Source organism: Cydia splendana, chromosome 19, assembly GCF_910591565.1.
Source record: "Cydia splendana chromosome 19, ilCydSple1.2, whole genome shotgun sequence".
In the NCBI taxonomy this organism is placed as follows: Eukaryota; Metazoa; Arthropoda; class Insecta; order Lepidoptera; family Tortricidae; genus Cydia; species Cydia splendana.
The window spans coordinates 8,703,764-8,725,388 of NC_085978.1; positions in this window are offsets into that span (position 1 = coordinate 8,703,764).

Consider the following 21,625-nt stretch of genomic DNA (forward strand, 5'->3'; position numbering starts at 1 on the left):
AGTTTATGATATGTACGTAGATAAAACTCTTTATCTTACACCCTGTGCTAGTATGTCCCCAAATTACGATACTGGCCCTTCAATGAACCACCACCCTTTCTAAACAAGAAACGTTGGAAAAACCCCTCAAATAACTAAAGAACTATTGTGTTCAGGGCCCAGTAAAAAGTAAACAAATAAAAACTCCAAGAAATCTGCTATTTACGACCCCAACCTCAATAGATGGCATTTAATTTTATGACGTCATTTTCCTCATTTCGTATAAGAGTTTAACTGAAGTCTTTACGACTCAGAATGGGTCGCTTGAGATTGATTCATAAACATGCTTATTTGTGACGTTCCACGGCAAAAGGTACCTTATGGCGGCTGGCGCTTACGTCGCATAGCGCCGCAATAATATTGGAGCGGCGTTAATAATAGCGTAAGCGCCAACCGCCATAAGGTACCTTTATCCGTGGAACGTCACATTTTATTATGAAACTGCATACCTACCTACAAATTGAACCACTTTAACGTGCACTACCTATACTCAACTAAGCCAAATAGCGCTGTCTCAAAAGAAAATTCATTGCTAACTTAAATATACTTTACTTTCTATAGCTGAGAATTAGATTTTCAAAATCATTTGTTTTTGAGATAGCGCTTTTTGGCTTTGGAGGGCAGTATAGTCGCCTGCAATAATATGTTACACAACGAAGGCCGCAAAAATATCTGACACGATCTTATTTGTAGAGCCATAAGAGCGTGTCACATATTTTTGCGACATTCGAAGAGTAACATAATTATTGCAGGTGACTGTCCTACGTTTTGTCTCTTCTTTACAATCAGCATCAGACAGATAGTGATGACCAAAGTAGTAATTGGTAACTATATTGGAAAACATCTGTATTTCTATGGTAACAAAGTTGATTTATGATAGGTATATTTGCTCACTTTGGCAATCAAAAATTATGTGATGACAGTTTTCAAAGGGAAGCAAAAATGCCCTTTTATGATTAATAGCTGAGTTTTTTTATAATTACTCACATCTAGGAGCACAATTGTGCCAAGTTTTGTTGTTTCGCCGGAAAAACATTAAATCCGAATTTATGCAATATGACTTTTCTCTAAAACTATTAAACTTTATCATACCATCCTTTTTTTCATTTTGGTTAATTAAATAGTACAGTCGACGACAAAGATATGTTTACATTACAAATGATTCGCCTTATTACAAATGAGTAAGGTGCAAAAGTGTAAACATATCTTTGACGTCGACTGTACATATGTCCTGAAAGAAAAATGAGCCTCCATCTTTAACATTTCTGTAAAAACAAAAGTTTCCCTTATCCTGCTACGGCCTTTCTTCTGTTTTTACCATAAACACACACACCTACAAAGTATTTATCTCGTACGTTCATTAGTAAATAAACTATATAAATCTTGCTTCAAACAAGAATAACATTACTGATTGAAGCTTAATAAATATAGGTATACTTATACTTAAGTGACTTTTATTTAATAATAATCGAAGGGTTGTGATCTGGCCCCAATTTCACCACGGTGACAGGTGCGACAATTGTGAAACATCACTGTTACTGAAGTCACAGGCATCCATGGGCTACGGTTACCGCTTACCATCGGGCGGGCCGTATTCCTGTTTGCCACCATCATTTTATTATTTAAAAAAACTTTATTATATCGGAAAAAAACTGATATTTCTCTTGCTCAGTTTATGACAATTGTCACAAGAAACACGACAATTGTCACGAAATTCCGACATATAACTCATTTCCTGTCAAGATTCACCGACAATTCTACAAATATGTCGACTAGAAAAAATAATTCTTGTTTCACAACATAATTGTAATACATAGAATTGTAGAAAAATGCCTGTCATGTTTGTAAGTATTTCTATAGAAAATATTTTATAAAATGCGCTTGACAATTGTCGCTCGACATATGTCACTGACAATTGTAGCCGTGGTGAAATTGGGGCCTGACCAGCAAATATGAACCAAATCAGTTGACTGAACTCGTCTCGTTGGTTCAGGAATTTCTCGATTTGTACGAAATGCCGGCGGGTCCCTGCCAACAATGGCTGGAATGCGGTCTCATCATTCGGGTGCACCCCCTCACATAAGTATACCGAAGCGTACCCAATGTACGTAGAGTAAATCAAAGTTAACTAGCCATCCCTCAATAACTGGCCATATCAAGAAACTTTTTTTTTAAATACTGGTAAGAGTGTCGCTTAACTTTCAAACTCGGGTAAATCCTAACTAGTGCCTACGCCAATTCTTGGGATTAGTTGCCAAGCGGACCCTAGGCTCCCATGAGCCGTGGCAAAAATGCGAGGACAACACGAGGAAGATGATGACTATAAAGAGTGTCGCTTAATTTCAAACTCGGGTAAATCCATTCGACCCTCTCAGCAAATATCTACCCTAGAATCAAGAATCATTTATTTATGGCAAACTACATTCCTAAACAAGCGTATTGTGTTACAAATAAAAATGTATTTAGACAAGGTATATAGTTTACCACGAAATGGTTCCGCCTCAGCATAATGCTAACCCTAAAGTTAGCGCTGATCTTCCTAAAGTCAGCGCTTACCTTGCCAGGCCTTGCTTGCTTAAAATGCCAGGACAACACGAGGAAGATGATGACTGTAAAGAGCGTCGCTTAACTTCAAACTCGGGTAAATCCATTCGACCCTCACAGCAAATATCTACCCTAGAATCAAGAATCATTTATTCATCGCAAACTACATTTCAAACAAGCGTATTGTGTTACAAATAAAAATGTATTTAGACAAGGTATGTAGTTTACAACGAAATGGTTCCGCCTCAGCATAATGCTAACCCTAAAGTTAGCGCTGATCTTCCTAAAGTCAGCGCTTACCTTTTGTTAATACCTACCAAAATCGCATAATCTGACAGATGGATTTAGAAATGGTTGTATCCTGAAGGTTTTATCTCACAGAATGTTGCTGGCACAAACTTTTAACAAAGCGATTTCAATAAACTCTTCCTCCCCAATGAACATTGAACATTGTTGAGATTAGTTTGGTTTCACCATAGAGCTCATGGCTGTGTCGTAAGTTCCACTGTTATGAATACGGAGTCAAACAATTCGTCTACAGATGAAATAAGCTACAGTTTTTCGAATAATTAAACAACCTCTTTGCTGGCCTTCTACCCTGTCCTCCACTGTTGAACAGTTTCTAGGCACCCGTATCAAGTTATAAATATCCCAAGTAGCATTGCAAGCTGTATATAAGCTGTATTAAAGTTTATTTGTATACTATAAGCTGTACAGTTAGGCTGTACAAAGGCTGTATAAGCGCTTATACAGCCCTTATAAGTAAAAAAAGGGCCCAAATTATACAGCCTTTGGCGTTATTAGAGCTGTAGAGTAGCTGTATAAGCAATACATAAGCTGCATAATAGCTGCATTACAGCTATATTTCGGTGTAACAGGAAACCTTAACACTACAGATAATCTCTTATAAGTACGATATAAGAATATAAGTTTTAAATTAGTTATAAGAAAGAATTACAAGAGAATAATAATCATTTAAGAAACTAAAATGTCTTAATCTTTTTCATTCGTAATATAGTAATGGCGACAATAAAGTGTTATAGTGGATGGTAAAAGTAAAAGTAAATATTATACAGGACTTGAATGGAATTTTACATTATTGGTAAGTGCGGATTATTATTTATTGTGAACCTGTGTATCTTTTCTGGCAAAATATTTACGCGCCTGCAAAATAACAAAGAGAAACCATAAGGAAAATATCAAAAATCGGTAAAGTTACTGTTTGTTTTTAAGGTTAGAGTATCAAAAATATTTATAAATATTAATTCTAAGGCTAAACAATTTATTTTAGCTGGTAATCATAACACGGCGTTAGTCTGCTAAATATTTGCAAGTATTTCTTTAATTATATTTACAAATACGTTTTTTTATTTCTTGTAAAATGGCGACAATTTTTAAACAGCCTACAGGATAGTTGGAGAGCATTATAATCTTAGTAGCTGTGCTGTGTAATAAATAGAGTGTCTTTTACAGCTTTTGTAATTAAAACAGCTTTATAATAGAATATTTGTATTCGTTTGGCTGTATTTCGGTTCTCCGTACATAAGTTATAATTCTCTTTAGAGATCCGTATAACAAATAAAAAACCTGTACTGTAACTGTCATTCATTAAAAACATTCGTAAAAACTAAAAAACTAAAACTAGTGCCTACGTCAAATCATGGGATTAGTTGTCAAGCGGACCCTAGGCTCTCATGAGCCGTGGCGAAATGCCGGGAAAACGCGAGGAAGAAGAAGACTGTAACTGTCATATATTCCTTTAGTTTTATAATACACTTATTTTCAGAAATCATTACACTACTATACTTATACGAGTGTAAAATTACGCCAAAAGATTGTTATAAGCGACTCTATCAGCAATACAGAAAAAAGCTGTACTATAGCTGCCATTTATTCATTTGGTTTTATAATACCCTTACAGATAGAAGTTATACAACTACTATTCTTATAGGAGAGTAAGATTACGCCATAAGAAATAGCTTTAAAACGGGGTTGACAGATACATTTGTACAGCTACAAGTGCCAAGTGATACTACAGTACAGCCTGTATACAGCTTTTACGATAAAATTAGCTTGTAGTGTTTCATAACACTTAATGTTTTAAAACGGAGTTGAGAGATACTTTTGTACAGCTAAAAGTGCCAAGTGTTACTACAATACAGCCTGTATACAGCTTTTACGATAGAATTAGCTTGTAGTCTCTCACAACACTTTTAGTTTTATAGTAGATTTTTTATATTCTGATAAAGCACCCCATGCTTCCGCAGAATCCTTTATAATGATTTTATACAGCTTGAGCTGTATAATGTCTGTAAAGTACCTTTTATACAGCTTAAATCTTTTCTGACACTCTTATACGTCCCTTAAATCACTCTAAGTTCTTAATTGGCTGCTATATTGATGTTGCCGACACTTCCATGCTACTTGGGATGACTCATCATGATCATTAGCAAACGTAAATTCTACGTAAAAAAGCATTGTTATTTAGAAGTTGGAAAACCTGCTGGTAAACTATATTTAGACCCCTTCACTACTCTAGAGCAGGGGTCTCCAAACTTTTATACCTGAAGGCCATATTATTATTGCGCCTCAGAAACTTTCGCGCGGGCCACCGTCGGTGCCGGAGGGGGGGGGGGGGGGGGGGGGATGATTTGTATCTGGTTGGTGCTGTTAGGGCTGAACCCCTGGAGCCTGGCTCCCGCGGGCCGGACGCTTTGGGTGTCGGCGGGCCGGATTGGAAAGATTAAGCTGCAGACGCCCAAAAGAAGCACGTTACGAGCATGAGAAGTGAAAATGCACAATATAAACTGTGCATATTATTAGCCTCGTTTCCGTGGAGAAAATACCTAAAGACTTGTATATTAAGTTGTACGTGAAGTGTCAACTTGTGAACTCTATAGAACGCTATAGCGATCGGTCTGCAATAAGGTCACAGTACATTTAAATTAAGAGTAAAACAAAAATAAAATATATAATATAATCTCAAACTCCATACGTACCTTATTCCAAAATTAATAGGACAAGATTCTAAATTCAAATACAAAGCTTAATCTTCTGGGACTAAGGAGGATACAATATACTATAGTTTGTTACCGTAAAAGTAAAAACCCGTTTTTAGTATAAATGCGCTTTTTCGAGTTAAAACTAGTTTTCCGTATCGCCTCAGTGAAAAACGCATTTTCACTCGTTATATCTAGTTTTCTTTAAGGCCTCGGTGAAAACTAGTTTTAACCGGGATTTCTTACGGCCTGATTCGAGCTTTAAGATAGATACGTCAAAAATTTGCTAAAGATACGACACGGATCGAATTATGTCGGTGTCAAAAAAGACGTTTCTTCAAACAAAATAGTTATTTACGATACAAGTGCGGAAAAGAGGAAATTCGAAATTCGAGAAAACGAGTGGCGATAAATTAAAACACGACCGAAGGAAGTGTTTTAAATCGACACGAGTTGCGAATTACCTATTCGCACGTGTATCGTACAACGTTTTACAGTACATAAAATATGGCTCTTTAAACTTTTGACATACACACGAAAAGTGCTATTTTACGCACTAGTGCGGGAAAATAGGGCCATAATATATGTACTGTAAATGATATTTTTGACACTGAAATCCGATCCATGTCGTATCTTTAGCAAGTTTTTGACGTATCTTAAAGTTCGAATCGGGCTGTTAGTCAAAACTAGTTTTCGCAAAGTGCCTTGGTGAAAAGTTGTTTTGACTAATTGTTTAAATGCAAATATTTATTTCAGTGAAAAGAGTGGTAAAACCGGATAGTTGTAAATTAGAATAAAGATGATAAATGAAAATTAATTATTTTGGATTGGATTTTAATTTCAAAATACCCAAGTATTTGACTATCATTTATCGCCTGCAGAACGACAGGCCAAATCTCTGCAAAAGTACAATTTGCCAAATAAATACATTGAAGTTTAATTTTCACCTATCACATTTTCTGTTTCATTCAGTGAAGACCACTAGTAAGAGAAATTCCACATCGCCTCTACTTCCCTATTATCCACGCCTAGTTGGCACAACTGGCACTCTACAGATCACGCGTTGGCCCGTGGTGACCAAGGTATAGCTCACTGGGCACAATATTGTTCGACAGTGTAGAACAGGGCGTCAGTGTGAAATCTTAATTAGTTTCTACTAGTGATGCACTACCGTCATTATAGCCAACTTTGCCCGCTTTTTTTGAAAAAGCACGAATTTCTCAAATAAATTCTATCACATCATATGATTTTTTTTTGCTCAGCACGTCCATAGTGATCAAACGCATCAGTTTAACTGAAGAAAAAAAAATTTATTCACGTTTTTACCCACTTTTTTGGCGTTTTAGAGGGCGGGCAAAGATATCCGGGGTTTGCGCCAACATTGCCCACGTCAATTTGGTGTCCAAATACAGCTCGTATGATGATGATATCTAAGGATCATTTAAAAGTTTTGGGCAATCCTACCGTTCCCTGTTAATAACTTGGCGATAAGTGTAAAAACATTTGAATAAATTTGGTGGGCAATTTTGCCTACCCGTTTTTGGCCATTTCCATACAAGACTCACCTAAGCATTTTACAAAGGCTAGGGTTGTCACTTTGGAGAAAACCTGTTTCAATAGTTTGATGGCCTAAAATATGAGTTTTGCTTCGTTTTTCATGCGTTAATGGGATAAAACATCTAAATAAAGGATAATAAGACCAATCAAATACAGTATATATTTATAAACTTACTTTTAGTGTACAAAAATAACCTTCTTTTACTTGCGAAGTAGGGTAAATTTGTCAAAAGTGACAACCCTAAGCCATTTTTGGTGGTGGACAATGTTGGCATCCATAGGTCTGTAAATTACCGGATTACATTGCCCACCGCCAAAACTTTTGTGTCTTTAGGACTTTTTAGATTAAACCTCAACGGACATAATCTATGCTTCATGTTTTATAACTGAAACCCGGATATATTTGTCAAAGGGTTCTCAATTTTTATCTACTTGCATTCATTTTTCAAAAAAATTTTACACGCCGAAATATACCCTATATTTGACAACTCGCTGAAAATTCCCAAGTCAAGTTGTGCACATGTTTGGTATATAATTTTGTCACAAATTTAACCTATTTTCTGCTCAAAATAGCAGAGTGGCCATAAGTATTTTAAATTTTTCTACATTAACGAATTTGTTTAAAATTGTCGTTTTGGGCAAAGTTTCCCCTGGTGGCAAAGCTGGCTATAATGATTAATGACGGTATACATACGTGTGTTGGGTCTTTATTTAGTAGCGTTCACTATGCAAAACGAATTTTTTTTTTACCACGACGGCGAAAAATAATCGTGCGGACCGCCCGATATATTTATATCAATCACCTATGGATCGCAGCCTATGGGCACTTGCAACTCTAGTGCGGAGCTCGTGGCGTTTAAAGCATTTCGTGGGCCCTCGGGTAAAGGATGACTCACGCTAGACCGGACCGGGCCCGACTTGGAGCGTCCGGCGCTTCGTTTTCTATGGAAAGCACCACGTGATCACCGATAAGGCGTCATAGAAATTGACATGTCGGACGCCTCGGCCCCACTAGGCCCGGTCTAGCGTGAGTCATCCTTAATGCTCCGTCCATATCACTCAAATCATAATTTTGAAATCGATTAACCAATCACGTTTGCAGGTTAGAACCAGGCGTGGCTCACTCCGCGATTTCGTCGCTTTGCTACAGGTAGCTAAAAGTACATCCGTTCCACACCAATTTTGGTGGCTAGCCATAAGCCGCGCGTGGCGCTGTCGCCACCTAGCGGCCATATCTGTCCTGATCGTAACAGACGCGTTTTGTTAGAGAGTGAGTCTTCTGTACCTAGTACTATTACTTATTCTGTGGTTAGAACTGTCTTCTGAGTGCTGCGACACTAGTGCATGCTGGATTATTAGCAGTATGTCTTGCGTCTTACCTGTTCAAAGCAAGTTGCAAACCACATTTGAATAGTTCGGGTCGTGGTTAGTATGACTTGTTTGTAGTTGAGCACACTGAGGTTTCTAAGAGATGTTTTTAATGAATTAAGTATATGTTAGAAATGAATAACCAATTATGACTATGCTATGGAAGATTTGGTAGGTATTATTATAATATTTAGTAACGTAAAACATGAAAATCAAATTAACTAATCATTAAAATTAAAACTAGACTATGAGTAATAAATCTTAAAATAAACTTATAAATAAAAAATGCTCCCCGAGGTCACTTTCATGCGTTAAGGGGCCCACTGATTAACAGTCCGCCGGACGGAATCGGCCTGTCAGTTAGAACAAAAAGTTGACAGTTCCGAACAACTGACAGGCAGATACCATCCGGCGCGCGGACTGTTAATCAGTGGGCCCCTTTATGGTGCCGAGATGGTTAACACCCAATATTGTATTTTGTTTTCTGTAAAGTGAAGATGTTTTGTGAAAATTGAATCGCTTCAGAGGTCCTCTCTAATTAAGAGTTTTGTGTACCCTGTGTGTTTACCTTTAGCGTAAAACCTCCCATATACTCTAAGTTATAACAAAGCTTAAAATTAAATATAAGTGCATAGATTGAAATCCTTTACCCCGCTAAAGCACAAGCTCTATTTTAAGTACGTAACTCACACTCAATGTAAACTGTTTAAAAGTTGAGCTTTCACCCATTTCGCTGCGCTCAAATAAATGGCGCGCCATAAGAAGATTATAGCTCCATGTGCGAAGTTGTGTGTATGATTAAATTACCCAGGGATTTCACTCTGTATAGCTTTTAACAACTACATCATAGTAACAGTATAAACCATTCTGGGAAATAAATAATAAACATAAATAAGTTACGTTGTGGGTAAAAACTTTTTTACACACATTACAAATTATATATGTAGGTACATATAATGTTGTTTAACCTTCTTAGCCTTCTGAAGGTACTTCTCTTGCTGGCTGGACTATACCAGAGTCTAGTAAATGATGAAGATTCACTGCCTCCATACAATGCCGCAAGATTAGTTTATGATATACTTATAGATGACCAATGAATACCAAGGCAATGAGTTTTTCGGAACTTATGTACGAAATATCTTTTTTTTTTTTAATTAACCACTAGCTTTTCGGTGAAGGAAAACATCGTGAGGAAACCTGCATACATCTGCGATGAAATTCATAGGTGTATAATGTGAAGTCCCCAATCGGCATCCCTAGCAAGGGGACTATAGCCCAAGTCCTCTCGCGCATGAGAGGAGGCCTGTGCCCAGCAGTGGGACGTATATAGGCTAAAATTATTATTATTTATTATAGATGACATTATTATTTTTTTATGTTTTACATGAAAACTGCTACGCTACCTGCTATTTATAAATTTCAAAACGTAAGATTGGTCTTGACTGACCGCAGTTAGAGCCACGAAAGTAGGCATTTTAAGCCCTCAGAAAAATCTTACAACTACTCGTAGATGGCGCTATTAAATAAGAATATGCCATTTAATGTCTTCGTTATGCTTTAATTGAACATTCGTGCATATGACAGCGGCCAAGAAAGCCAGGTTGTATGTTTAGAAGTCATAAAAGCGGTAGGTGACAGATTTTACACCTTTATTGGTAAAATTGTTAAAATGCACGCGACGAATGCGGTGTTGTAGGAAGGTTATTCGTCTTGAATATATTCTCTGGTGGAGAACATGGTATGTAATGAAATTGAGGTGAGTACTTACAAATATATTGAACTCGGAAGTCAATGGTGATTGATGAGGATAGTGATGGTACCTGAGTTAAAACACCCTTTTTCTTTTATCGGTCAGACTTACCTGCGAACAACAGCATAGCAATAATATTCAAAAATGTCAGTCCGTTAATACATAAAATTAAATTATTACCTATGCGAATTTATACACACTTTTTAATACATAATGCTAATGCTATATTGTAGTTGGTTTTTTAGCATTAGAAAAAAGGTAAACAATCTTGACGTGTCTTTCAATTGAAAAACGCTTATGAAAAATAAGTCACGGCAAATATTCATAATTGTTACATATTTGCCGTGACTTATTTTTATAAAGCGTTTTTCAATTAAAAGACACGTTAAGATTGTTTACCTTTTTTCTAAAGCTAAAAAAACGAACTATAGTGTATTAGGTATTTACACACTTAGGTATTTAAACGACAGAAAAAAATAATCTAACTACCGAACCTGTTCACAAAATTTCGCGAGAATCGGTTGAGAAATGTGACCGCGAAAACCTAAATTCGCATAATTGCTATGGTAGGTATTTCATGGTAGGGGCCGCTGCAAAGGAGAACATCCGAACATACGAAAGCATTTTTGCTCAAGCTGAAACGAGGACCTTCGCTAACGCTCTGTCAATTAAATTACATCTTACACCTTTAAACAAGGAATAATTTGTATATATATTTCGGGGATCTCGGAAACGGCTCTAGCGATTTCGAAGAAAATTGCTACGAGTAGGTAAGTATATGGAAGTTTTCGGCGGCGAAAAATCGTTCTAGCTAGGTCTTATCTCTAGGTAACCGCGCATTTTTCAATTTTTAGGGTTCCGTACCCAAAGGGTAAAACGGGACCCTATTACTAAGACTTCGCTGTCCGTCTGTCACCAGGCTGTATCTCACGAACCGTGATAGCTAGACAGTTGAAATTTTCACAGATGATGTATTTCTGTTGCCGCTATAACAACAAATACTAAAAACAGAATAAAATAAAGATTTAAATGGGGCCTCCCATACAACAAACGTGATTTTTGACCAAAGTTAAGCAACGTCGGGAGTGGTCAGTACTTGGATGGGTGACCGTTTTTTTTTTTTTGCTTTTTTTTTTTTTTTTTATATGGTACGGAACCCTTCGTGCGCGAGTCCGACTCGCACTTGCCCGATTTTATATGTTTTTCGAGTAAAGCTCGGTCTCCCAGATATTAATAATTTATTTCAGAACATGTTCCATATGATATTAATATCTTATTACTCTATGCTTCTATACAATTCGCATTCATAAGTATTTTCTAGGGTCTACTAATTGTTCTACATATAGCCTCGTGCCGCCCAAGTTAAAAAACGCAATATCAGCTAAACGCTCAGTGTGCAATATAATAGCCATAATATTTAGAAGTCGTAACTGCCCACGCCCTTCAAACATTTTTTTTTAATGAAAAACTCAAGCATGATTTTTTAACTTTTTTCTGGGTATCTATATACATATAATAAAGCTGAAGACGTTCGAAAGTCTGTACATGGAAGATATTTGAAAAAAAGTTGGCTGGGGATACTTAGAATCGATAACAGAACACGTTCCAAAAGTTTTTTAGAATTTTTGTCTGTTTGTCTGTTTATCTGTTTATCTGTTTGTCTGTTTATTTGAACGCGCATCACGTGAAAACGGCTGAACGAATTTTGATGCAAACTTTACTAATCTGTCAAGAACATCCCCGGCCAGGATATAGGCTATAAAAATTCAACCCCTAAAAGGGGGGGTAGCCACAACACTCGATTGACTTAAGTTTGCCCCTGAATCTTATGGCGCTACTTAGGAAGGAGGGGCAAACTTTTTTCAAATATGTGCTACCACTATAGAATACCCTGGTAAACAGTTGGCGCTGAATTTAATACGTGTTGACATGAATAAGCCACCGAGGAAGGATTTTGCCAAATTAACTCTAAGTTTAGAAGAGAGGGTACGGATATCAACAAATTTAATTTAGAATAGTTAGATACTTTTAGTTTATAAGTTTTTATACAATATTTATATTTATTTGTCTAATGGTTCAATATCTAATAAAAATTACTCAGAAAAAAAAAATTGAATAATTATGTTGATTTAATAATACAACAAAATTAAACGGCAGTAAATTAATGGCCCCTCATTGCACAGTGCCATCTTTTGGGAAACTGAGTAAACATTAAGTAATCAAGAAAACTAAAAATGAGTTTGAGTTGAGTAAAATAAACACACATATCAACACGCGTATAATTGCATAATTATTTAAAATTATTAATTTTCTCCGTCATGAATTATACGGATTATACCTAATCGTAATTATATCGCATCCATATCGAATCCATATTCATACGTATACAGCACTTAATAATGGCCACGAAGGTGGGTACTTTGAAAAAAAAAACATTGACCTCTGTCATTTGCAGTGCCGGATTAACCCTTTTAAGCAAAATAAGCACTTGATTAGGGCACCACGTCTAGGGGGCACCAAAACCGTAGGCAATAAAACGCGCAGGCTGCATCAGCATTGCAGTCGTCGTGGAGTAGGTACCTACATGAAACTTTTATACGTGTACAAGTACCCATCTAATAACGAAGGGTCGTAGGGATCAAGTAAGAGAGTACGTAAGAACATCTCCAACGTAGGCTTCCGATTTGACCTTACGCGGAGGCCCTTAAAGTCATGGAAAAATTCACAGATTTCGTGCCTCACACGACTATCGAGCACATTGGAAATGAATCTACGGAATTCGAAAAAATATTGTCGCTGAGCGACGAGAAAGTCTGGATAAGGAAAAAGTTACAAAATAAAACTACAACGTTGAATGATAATTATTTTATTCTTAGACTAACACAAGTATCCTGGACATAACGCATGTGAACAAACCTCTCCCTCTCCCTCTCCCTCTCCCTCTCCCTCTCCCTCTCCCTCTCCCTCTCCCCTCTCCCTCTCCCTCTCCCTCTCCCTCTCCCTCTCCCTCTCCCTCTCCCTCTCCCTCTCCCTCTCCCTCTCCCTCTCCCTCCCCTCTCCCTCTCCCTCTCCCTCTCCCTCTCCCTCTCCCTCTCCCTCTCCCTCTCCCTCTCCCTCTCCCCTCTCCCTCTCCCTCTCCCTCTCCCTCTCCCTCCCTCTCCCTCTCCCTCTCCCTCTCCCTCTCCCTCTCCCTCTCCCTCTCCCTCTCCCTCCTCTCCCTCTCCCTCTCCCTCTCCTCTCCCTCTCCCTCTCCCTCTCCCTCTCCCTCTCCCTCTCCCTCTCCCTCTCCCTCTCCCTCTCCCTCTCCCTCTCCCTCTCCCTCTCCCTCTCCCTCTCCCTCTCCTCTCCCTCTCCCCTCTCCCTCTCCCCTCTCCTCCCTCTCCCCTCCTCCCTCTCCCTCTCCCTCTCCCTCTCCCTCTCCCTCTCCCTCTCCCTCTCCCCTCCCTCTCCCTCTCCCTCTCCCTCTCCCTCTCCCTCTCCCTCCTCTCCCTCTCCCTCTCCCTCTCCCTCTCCCTCTCCCTCTCCCTCTCCCTCTCCCTCTCCCTCTCCCTCTCCCTCTCCCTCTCCCTCTCCCTCTCCCTCTCCCTCCTCTCCCTCTCCCTCTCCCTCTCCCTCTCCCTCTCCCTCCCCTCTCCCTCTCCCTCTCCCTCTCCCTCTCCCTCTCCCTCTCCCTCTCCCTCTCCCTCTCCCCTCTCCCTCTCCCTCTCCCTCTCCCTCTCCCTCTCCCTCTCCCTCTCCCCTCTCCCTCTCCCTCTCCCTCTCCCTCTCCCTCTCCCTCTCCCTCTCCCTCTCCCTCTCCCTCTCCCTCTCCCTCTCCCTCTCCCTCTCCCTCTCCCTCTCCCTCTCCCTCTCCCTCTCCCTCTTCCCTCTCCCTCTCCCTCTCCCTCTCCCTCTCCCTCTCCCTCTCCCTCTCCCTCTCCCTCTCCCTCTCCCTCTCCCTCTCCCTCTCCCTCTCCCTCTCCCTCTCCCTCTCCCCTCTCCCTCCTCCCCTCTCCCTCTCCCTCCCTCTCCCTCTCCCTCTCCCTCTCCCTCTCCTCCCTCTCCCTCTCCCTCTCCCTCTCCCTCTCCCTCTCCCCTCTCCCTCTCCCTCTCCCTCTCCCTCTCCCTCTCCCTCTCCCTCTCCCTCTCCCTCTCCCTCTCCCTCTCCCTCTCCCTCTCCCTCTCCCTCTCCCTCTCCCTCTCCCTCTCCCTCTCCCTCTCCCTCTCCCTCTCCCTCCTCCCTCTCCCTCTCCTATCGATAATTCACAACAAACACCGATAAACGAACTCTGCGAAACATGAAGTCATAAATGTCATGTGAAAAATGTCGTTCTGACTTTTTGACTATTTAAAGGTTAGGCTACAGGGCAAACCCTTAACCCGATCGTCTTTGTTTTAGGCTCAAATTGTAGCTGACTAAATTGTCCAGAGCCGTTTTTCTCAAATTTTTGATATCATTCTTCGTTTCCAAATTATCGAGCACCAAAATCAAAAATTCGGAAAAAAAATAATTTTATTTTCACTATTTCGACCATAACTTTTTTTGTTTTTGACTTTCTCGAATAATTATTCTTGCACCTTACAGCTCTCGTGATTATGCGTCTTTTGAGCCTATTTTTTAATATCATATCTTCACAACTTTCCGCGATATAAGGGGATCGCACTTTTTCGTGAAATCGGAGCCTATACTGGAGCGAACGAAAAGACATTTCCAATGTCAAAATATCTTGCTTTCGGGCTTGCGGCCAGCCGATTTTTTCGACATAGGTTACCGATTTAACAGCGAATTTTGCTCTCTTGCGCGCCAGATTTGTCGGCCAGGCCGAGTTGCTCCTTAGCCGCGATCCTGAGACCTAACTGTCAAAGTGTTATAAGGGGCCCCGTGAATGCCGAAAACTAAAAGCATCCTATCAAGTAGCGCTTTCGAGTGAAGCCGAAGAGCGAGCAGTAGAAGAGTCGTGATTACATGCATAGATTCGATTTCAAGCCACTCTTTTGCAGTTCGGCGTAAGGTCTTATGCGAGGTCTTCTGCCTTACGGCAAAGTTGATCTTCTGCCTTAATTACACTTGGGCGTGGATCCAAATCCAAGCTTTCCTCTTTCGCAGCTGGGCTTTCTGCCTTGCTCGCACTTCGCCAATTCAATTCACTTGGTCAATTCCAAGCTCTGCTTTCTTGCATCTTTTCATCTCTCTTGCATCAAACAACCTCGCTGAGACCCTTAAATATCGAGCCCTATGCGAAGCTAGGCTGATAAAAAACTGTCCCATCTCTTCTCTGTATGAAATCCTGGATTCGCGCCTGGTTGGGACGAAAAGTAAAAATGTACAACTGTCTATCAAATTGTGTTTTTTATATCGAAAAATTTTCGCGCTCGCTTCGCTCGCGTTTTCAATAACTTTCTAAGATATGGTAAAGGTGACATTCGGGTGGCGACTGCAGCACCATTACTCTGTTGCAACGTTACTGCTGCAGCACTGTCAATTTTCGTGATAAAATGATGTGACTGATTTCCATAATAAAAGTAAAAATGTACACCTGTCTATCAAATTGTGTTTTTTATATCGAAAAATTTTCGCGCTCGCTTCGCTCGCGTTTTCAATAACTTTCTAAGGTATGGTAAAGGTGACATTCGGGTGGCGACTGCAGCACCATTACTCTGTTGCAACGTTACTGCTGCAGCACTGTCAATTTTCGTGATAAAATGATGTGACTGATTTCCATAATAAAAGCAAAAATGTACAACTGTCTATCAAATTGTGTTTTTTATATCGAAAAATTTTCGCGCTCGCTTCGCTCGCGTTTTCAATAACTTTCTAAGATATGGTAAAGGTGACATTCGGGTGGCGACTGCAGCACCATTACTCTGTTGCAACGTTACTGCTGCAGCACTGTCAATTTTCGTGATAAAATGATGTGACTGATTTCCATACTAAAAGTCAAAATGTACAAACTGTCTATCAAATTGTGTTTTTTATATGGAAAAATGTTCACGCTCGCTTCGCTCGCGTTTTCAATAACTATAAAATGATGTGACTGATTTCCATACTAAAAGTAAAAATGTACAACTTTCTATCAAATTGCGTTTTTTATATCGAAAAATTTTCGCGCTCGCTTCGCTCGCGTTTTCAATAACTATCTAAGATATGGTAAAGGTGACAATTGAGTGGCGACTGCAGCAGCAAATATTCTGTTGCAGCGTTACTGCTGCAGCACTGTCAATTTTCGTGATAAAATGATGTGACTGATTTCCATAATAAAAGTAAAAATCTACAACTGTCTATCAAATTGTGTTTTTTATATCGAAAAATTTTCGCGCTCGCTTCGCTCGCGTTTTCAATAACTGTGAAATTATGTGACTGATTTCCATACTAAAAGTAAAAATTTACAACTGTCTATCAAATTGCGTTTTTTATATCGAAAAATTTTCGTGCTTGCTTCGCTCGCGTTTTCAATAACTTTCTAAGATATGATAAAGGTGACATTTGGGTGGCGACTGCAGCAGCATTATTCTGTTGCAACGTTACTGCTGCAGCACTGTCATTTTCGTGATAAAATGATGTAACTGATTTCCATAATAAAAGTAAAAATGTACAACTGTCTATCAAATTGTGTTTTTTATATCGAAAAATTTTCGCGCTCGCTTCGCTCGCGTTTTCAATCACTTTCTAAGATATGGCAAAGGTGACATTCGGGTGGCGACTGCAGCAGCATTACTCTGTTGCTACGTTACTGCTGCAGCACTGTCAATTTTCGTGATAAAATTATGTGACTGACTTCCATACTAAAAGTAAAAATGAACTGTCTATCAAATTGCGTTTTTATAACGAAACATTTTCGCGCTCGCTTCGCTCGCGTTTTCAATCACTTTCTAAGATATGGCAAAGGTGACATTCGGGTGGCGACTGCAGCAGCATTACTCTGTTGCTACGTTACTGCTGCAGCACTGTCAATTTTCGTGATAAAATTATGTGACTGATTTCCATACTAAAAGTAAAAATGAACTGTCTATCAAATTGCGTTTTTATAACGAAACATTTTCGCGCTCGCTTCGCTCGCGTTTTCAATTACATTTTAATATATGTTAAAGCACAGACTGCAGCAGCATTAGGTACTCTGTTGCAACGTTACTGCTGCGGCACTGTAAATTTTCGTGATAAAATGATGTGACTGATTTCCATTTTCAGCTGTAATGCGGCAATGAACGTCACTCAATTTACCAAAATAATTCAATGTAATCTTGATGACCCTAGGGAGAGGGGGCACCATGGTCTAGAAATTCTTAGGGCATCAAAATATCTTAATCCGCCACTGGTCGCGCGTTTGCGGAGTCAAACGATTTGGGACTCGCATTTTGTACGCATTTCCATGCCTTCCCGAAAAAAATCGAATCATTCGCGAAAGTCTCGCAACGCATTGAGGTTACAAGGGGCACGTGGTCTTCCTCAGGAGTCTGAAGAAGACCACGGTGAGTGGCACTCTAGCCAGGCAGGCCGCTTCGTCGTCGCTCGCGCGCGTATAGCTTACTGTATCGTCCGATATACACCTACTACTCTTTCGTTTAAATCACGTGTAAAATTTTAATAAGGGCGAAAAAACCTATTGATTTTGGAGTTTAGTTTTATTTAGTGGTACCTAACTGTAAAATATTTTATCTGGACTACAGTCCTCTAGCATAATTATCCATCTGTCAACTTTACTTCAAGTTCCACCTCCAGGGAAGAGGGAGAGAAATTAGGATTAGAAATTAGCCGCTTACTGACACAGACCGAATTCCACGCGGGCGGAGCCGCGGGCACAGCTAGTATGTGATAAAGTTTTATGTACAACGTATTGTACACTGGGCGTTTAACTCTGAATTTAATTTCTAAAGTCTGGGCAGTTATGCTGAGTGTCACTTTGTATAATGTATTGCACAGTGGGCGGCACGAGGATTGAGACATGTCTCATTTTGTTAAGCTGTTGGAGAATGGTGTTAAGATATTTTTGACGCCTAGTCTGATGCCCTACTTTTGATGGTATCTCAGCTGTCTGTACCTAATGATAATGAGCAAAACTTTCACACCCACCCAATAAAAAGGCTATCATTATAATTCCTATATAAAAATGCATCCTCAAATGCTCATAAAACTTACGTTATTAGTCTAAAGACAACTTGAATATATTTGCATATTTCTCAGAACACATTCAGTTGGTTCTGGGCCGCGAGGGAAGCCATTATCGCATTTTATTGCCGTCTCCTTTCATAATAACACGAGAAGAATACGCTTTTAAATTTCCCTGGATATTTTTTATTCGAGATACATTTGCGTTAAGTTCTGCGATTGTGGGGTATCGTATATGTATTCCGAATTCGCTTTGATTCGGGATCCGATTGCGGAAACCCTGCAATGTTTAAAAAGGTAAAAACGTCAATAGATGAGAATTTAAGCTATCAATTAAACTGATACCGCTTTGTTTATTTATTGTCTTTCTAACAAGTCGCAGAATGAAAACAGATCAGTTCACGGTGCGCTATTTCAGTTACCTAGAGGGTCACGTATTTTCGAACCCACCTGTATATTGTAGCTAGCTAATTAAGATCGGCAAAGAATTTTTTTTAACTGTAATCAGGTTACACTATAAACTCTCGCGTTTTATACGCAATTTAATTACACAAACGGGTCTACCGCGATATAATTTCATTGTAATATCGCGGTAGACCCGTTTGTGTAATTAAATATGTGTAGGTAATCAGGTTATTCCGACAACTTCAAAATGTCAGCTAATTCCTATTTAAAATTAGGTACCCATAATTCCATGGAGATAGTTTGAGGCCCGGGGAAGGACATAAAATAGTTTTTAACAAACATCTTTCTTTTTTTCTTTTAAATTTATTGTATTTTGCATTTTAAAATTATGTAATGGGTAAAGAAACATTCATTCATTCATTCATCGTCATCATTCTACCCAGATGTAACTAGTAAAATTTCGCAAGCAGAAGCTAAAGTTATTAAAATAATATAAACCCATTGAAATTCAATCAATTCAATTGTTTTATTTTATCTTTACATGTAGCTACAATTCTATTGGCTTTACCATTCGCGAATCATTCGTTATTCAAAGAGCGCAATATGCACTATTTCAAACGAACATGCATGAGGAATATGGGCTCGGAAAAGTAAATAATCCAATATCCCGATAGGATACAAAATAAACAATACAGCAGGAAATATGCACATTTCTGATATTCTTCTGTCATAATCATCTTCCTCGCGTTATCCCGGCATTTTGCCACGGCTCATGGGAGCCTGGGGTCCGCTTGGCAACTTATCCCGAGAATTCGTCGTAGGCACTAGTATTTACGAAAGCGGCTCTGGCAGCTTTTTACACAATGATTATTGATTATAATTACCTTACATTATTTTTGTGCACAAAGAACCGGAACAATAGAGTTAGACGAAGATAAGTAAGTCTACAACGATTTTGACAGCATTCGCAATACAAGTGTTATATTAAACGTCAAACTTTAATGAAATCATGGCGATACTTATATGTAACACTTGCACTGCGTATGCTATCACAATCGTTGCAGATGGCCTACCGCGAACCACGTTCGACGTGTTGCCTCTCTGTCGCACTTGTAAATTCTTACGTAAGTGTGACAGGGAGGAAACACGTCGAACGTGGTTCGCGGTAGGCCCTCAGACTTCTTGGTCTAACTCTACTTAGGTAGGTACTTAATATCAGGGAGAAATAGCTTTGCTCGGAATAAATATATATATAATAATAATAAATAAATAAATAAATAATAATAATGAAAAGCTTTATTTATTTCATAAAAATAATAAGTTACAATTGAGACAATTTAAAAAAAATCATTAACACAAGATAAATACCTACCTATTAGTGAATGTCGTGCAGAAGTTGAATTTAAACAATAGATTTTCATACAATAATTGAATTGTTAACTAATATTAATTACAAAAATTAGGTAGGTAAGTTATATTATATGGACCCCCTTCGGGTAAAAGCCTCCTCCAACGAATTCCATTTGTCTCTATTTTTTGCCGAATTTATCCAATTTTGGCCCGCAATTGAGACTATTTCATCCTGCCACCTGTTATTTGGCCGACTTTTGCCCCTAGAGCCATGAGGTCCTGCCCATTTTGTTGCAGTTGGTGTCTATCTGTCATCGCTGTCTGTCATTTCCACTTCAAGCTTTGAGAAAAATGTAGAGCATCTTTAAAGTTAGTTCTCTTACGTATTTCGGTGTTTCTTATTCTATCTCTGAACTTGATGCCTAAATAACTTCTTTCCATTTTTCTTTGTGTAATTTGGATTTGTGCTTTAATTTTGTGGTCAAATATCCAGGTTTGACAGCCATAAGTCAGGCAAGGCAGGATGGAAGTATCCATTACAACTATCTTTGTTCTAGTAGGTAAGTTTCTTGCTTTCAGTATTGTCTTGTGTGCCCAGAACTTGTGTGCCGGAATACATATAAAAACTCAAAAATGCGCGCTTTCCCAGAGATAAGACCTAGCTAGATCGATTTATGGCCCCTGAAAACCCCCATATAACTAGCAAATTTCATCGAGGTCCCCGAAATATAATATATATATATATGTATATAAATAAACAAGAATTGCTCGTTTAAAGTTATTAGATAGATAGATATTGTGTAGATACACACGAAACATAAACCTTTCATAAAAACCATATCACGCAGAAGCCCCAAAAAAGTGAAAGATAAATTATTCAGAAAATGTCTGAAATAATATCGCCATTAATTAGCCCGGGCATGCTAACGTTGTTTTTGGGCCGAAAAGATCTATTACATGGCAAATTAGGACTTTTAAGGCCCTTCCGTTTAATAGCCACTTCAATTTAGTGTTAAAATAAAATTCTCTTCGGTTAATTTTAGGCTTTTTATGGGCTGTGTCGGACGAGATATTTAAACGTTTTTTGTAATCTTGTAATAAATGACTTCACTTGATTTTGAATAATTAAAGACTCTTCTTCCTCCTTCCCTTATCCCACCTACGTGGGGTCGGGTCTCCTTGTCATTTTGCGCCAGAGTAGTCGATTCTGGGTTGTCTCTTCTGTTATGTTCAGGTTCTTTAGATCAGCTCTAATATTGGACCACCATGTGGATTTTAAATGAATAATTAAAGATTATAGTTCGTTTTTTTAGCATTAGAAAAAGACAACGCGATCTTGACGCGTCATTAATTGAAAAACCCTTTTTTTTAATCAGTTACTATTACTTATGAAAGCAAAAATAATCGTATATGATTCATAATTGTTACATATTAGCCCAGACTTAAGTATTTTTCAAAAGTGTTTTTCAATAAAGAGACACGTCGAGATTGTTAACCTTTTTTCTAATGCTAAAAAAACGAACTAAGTAT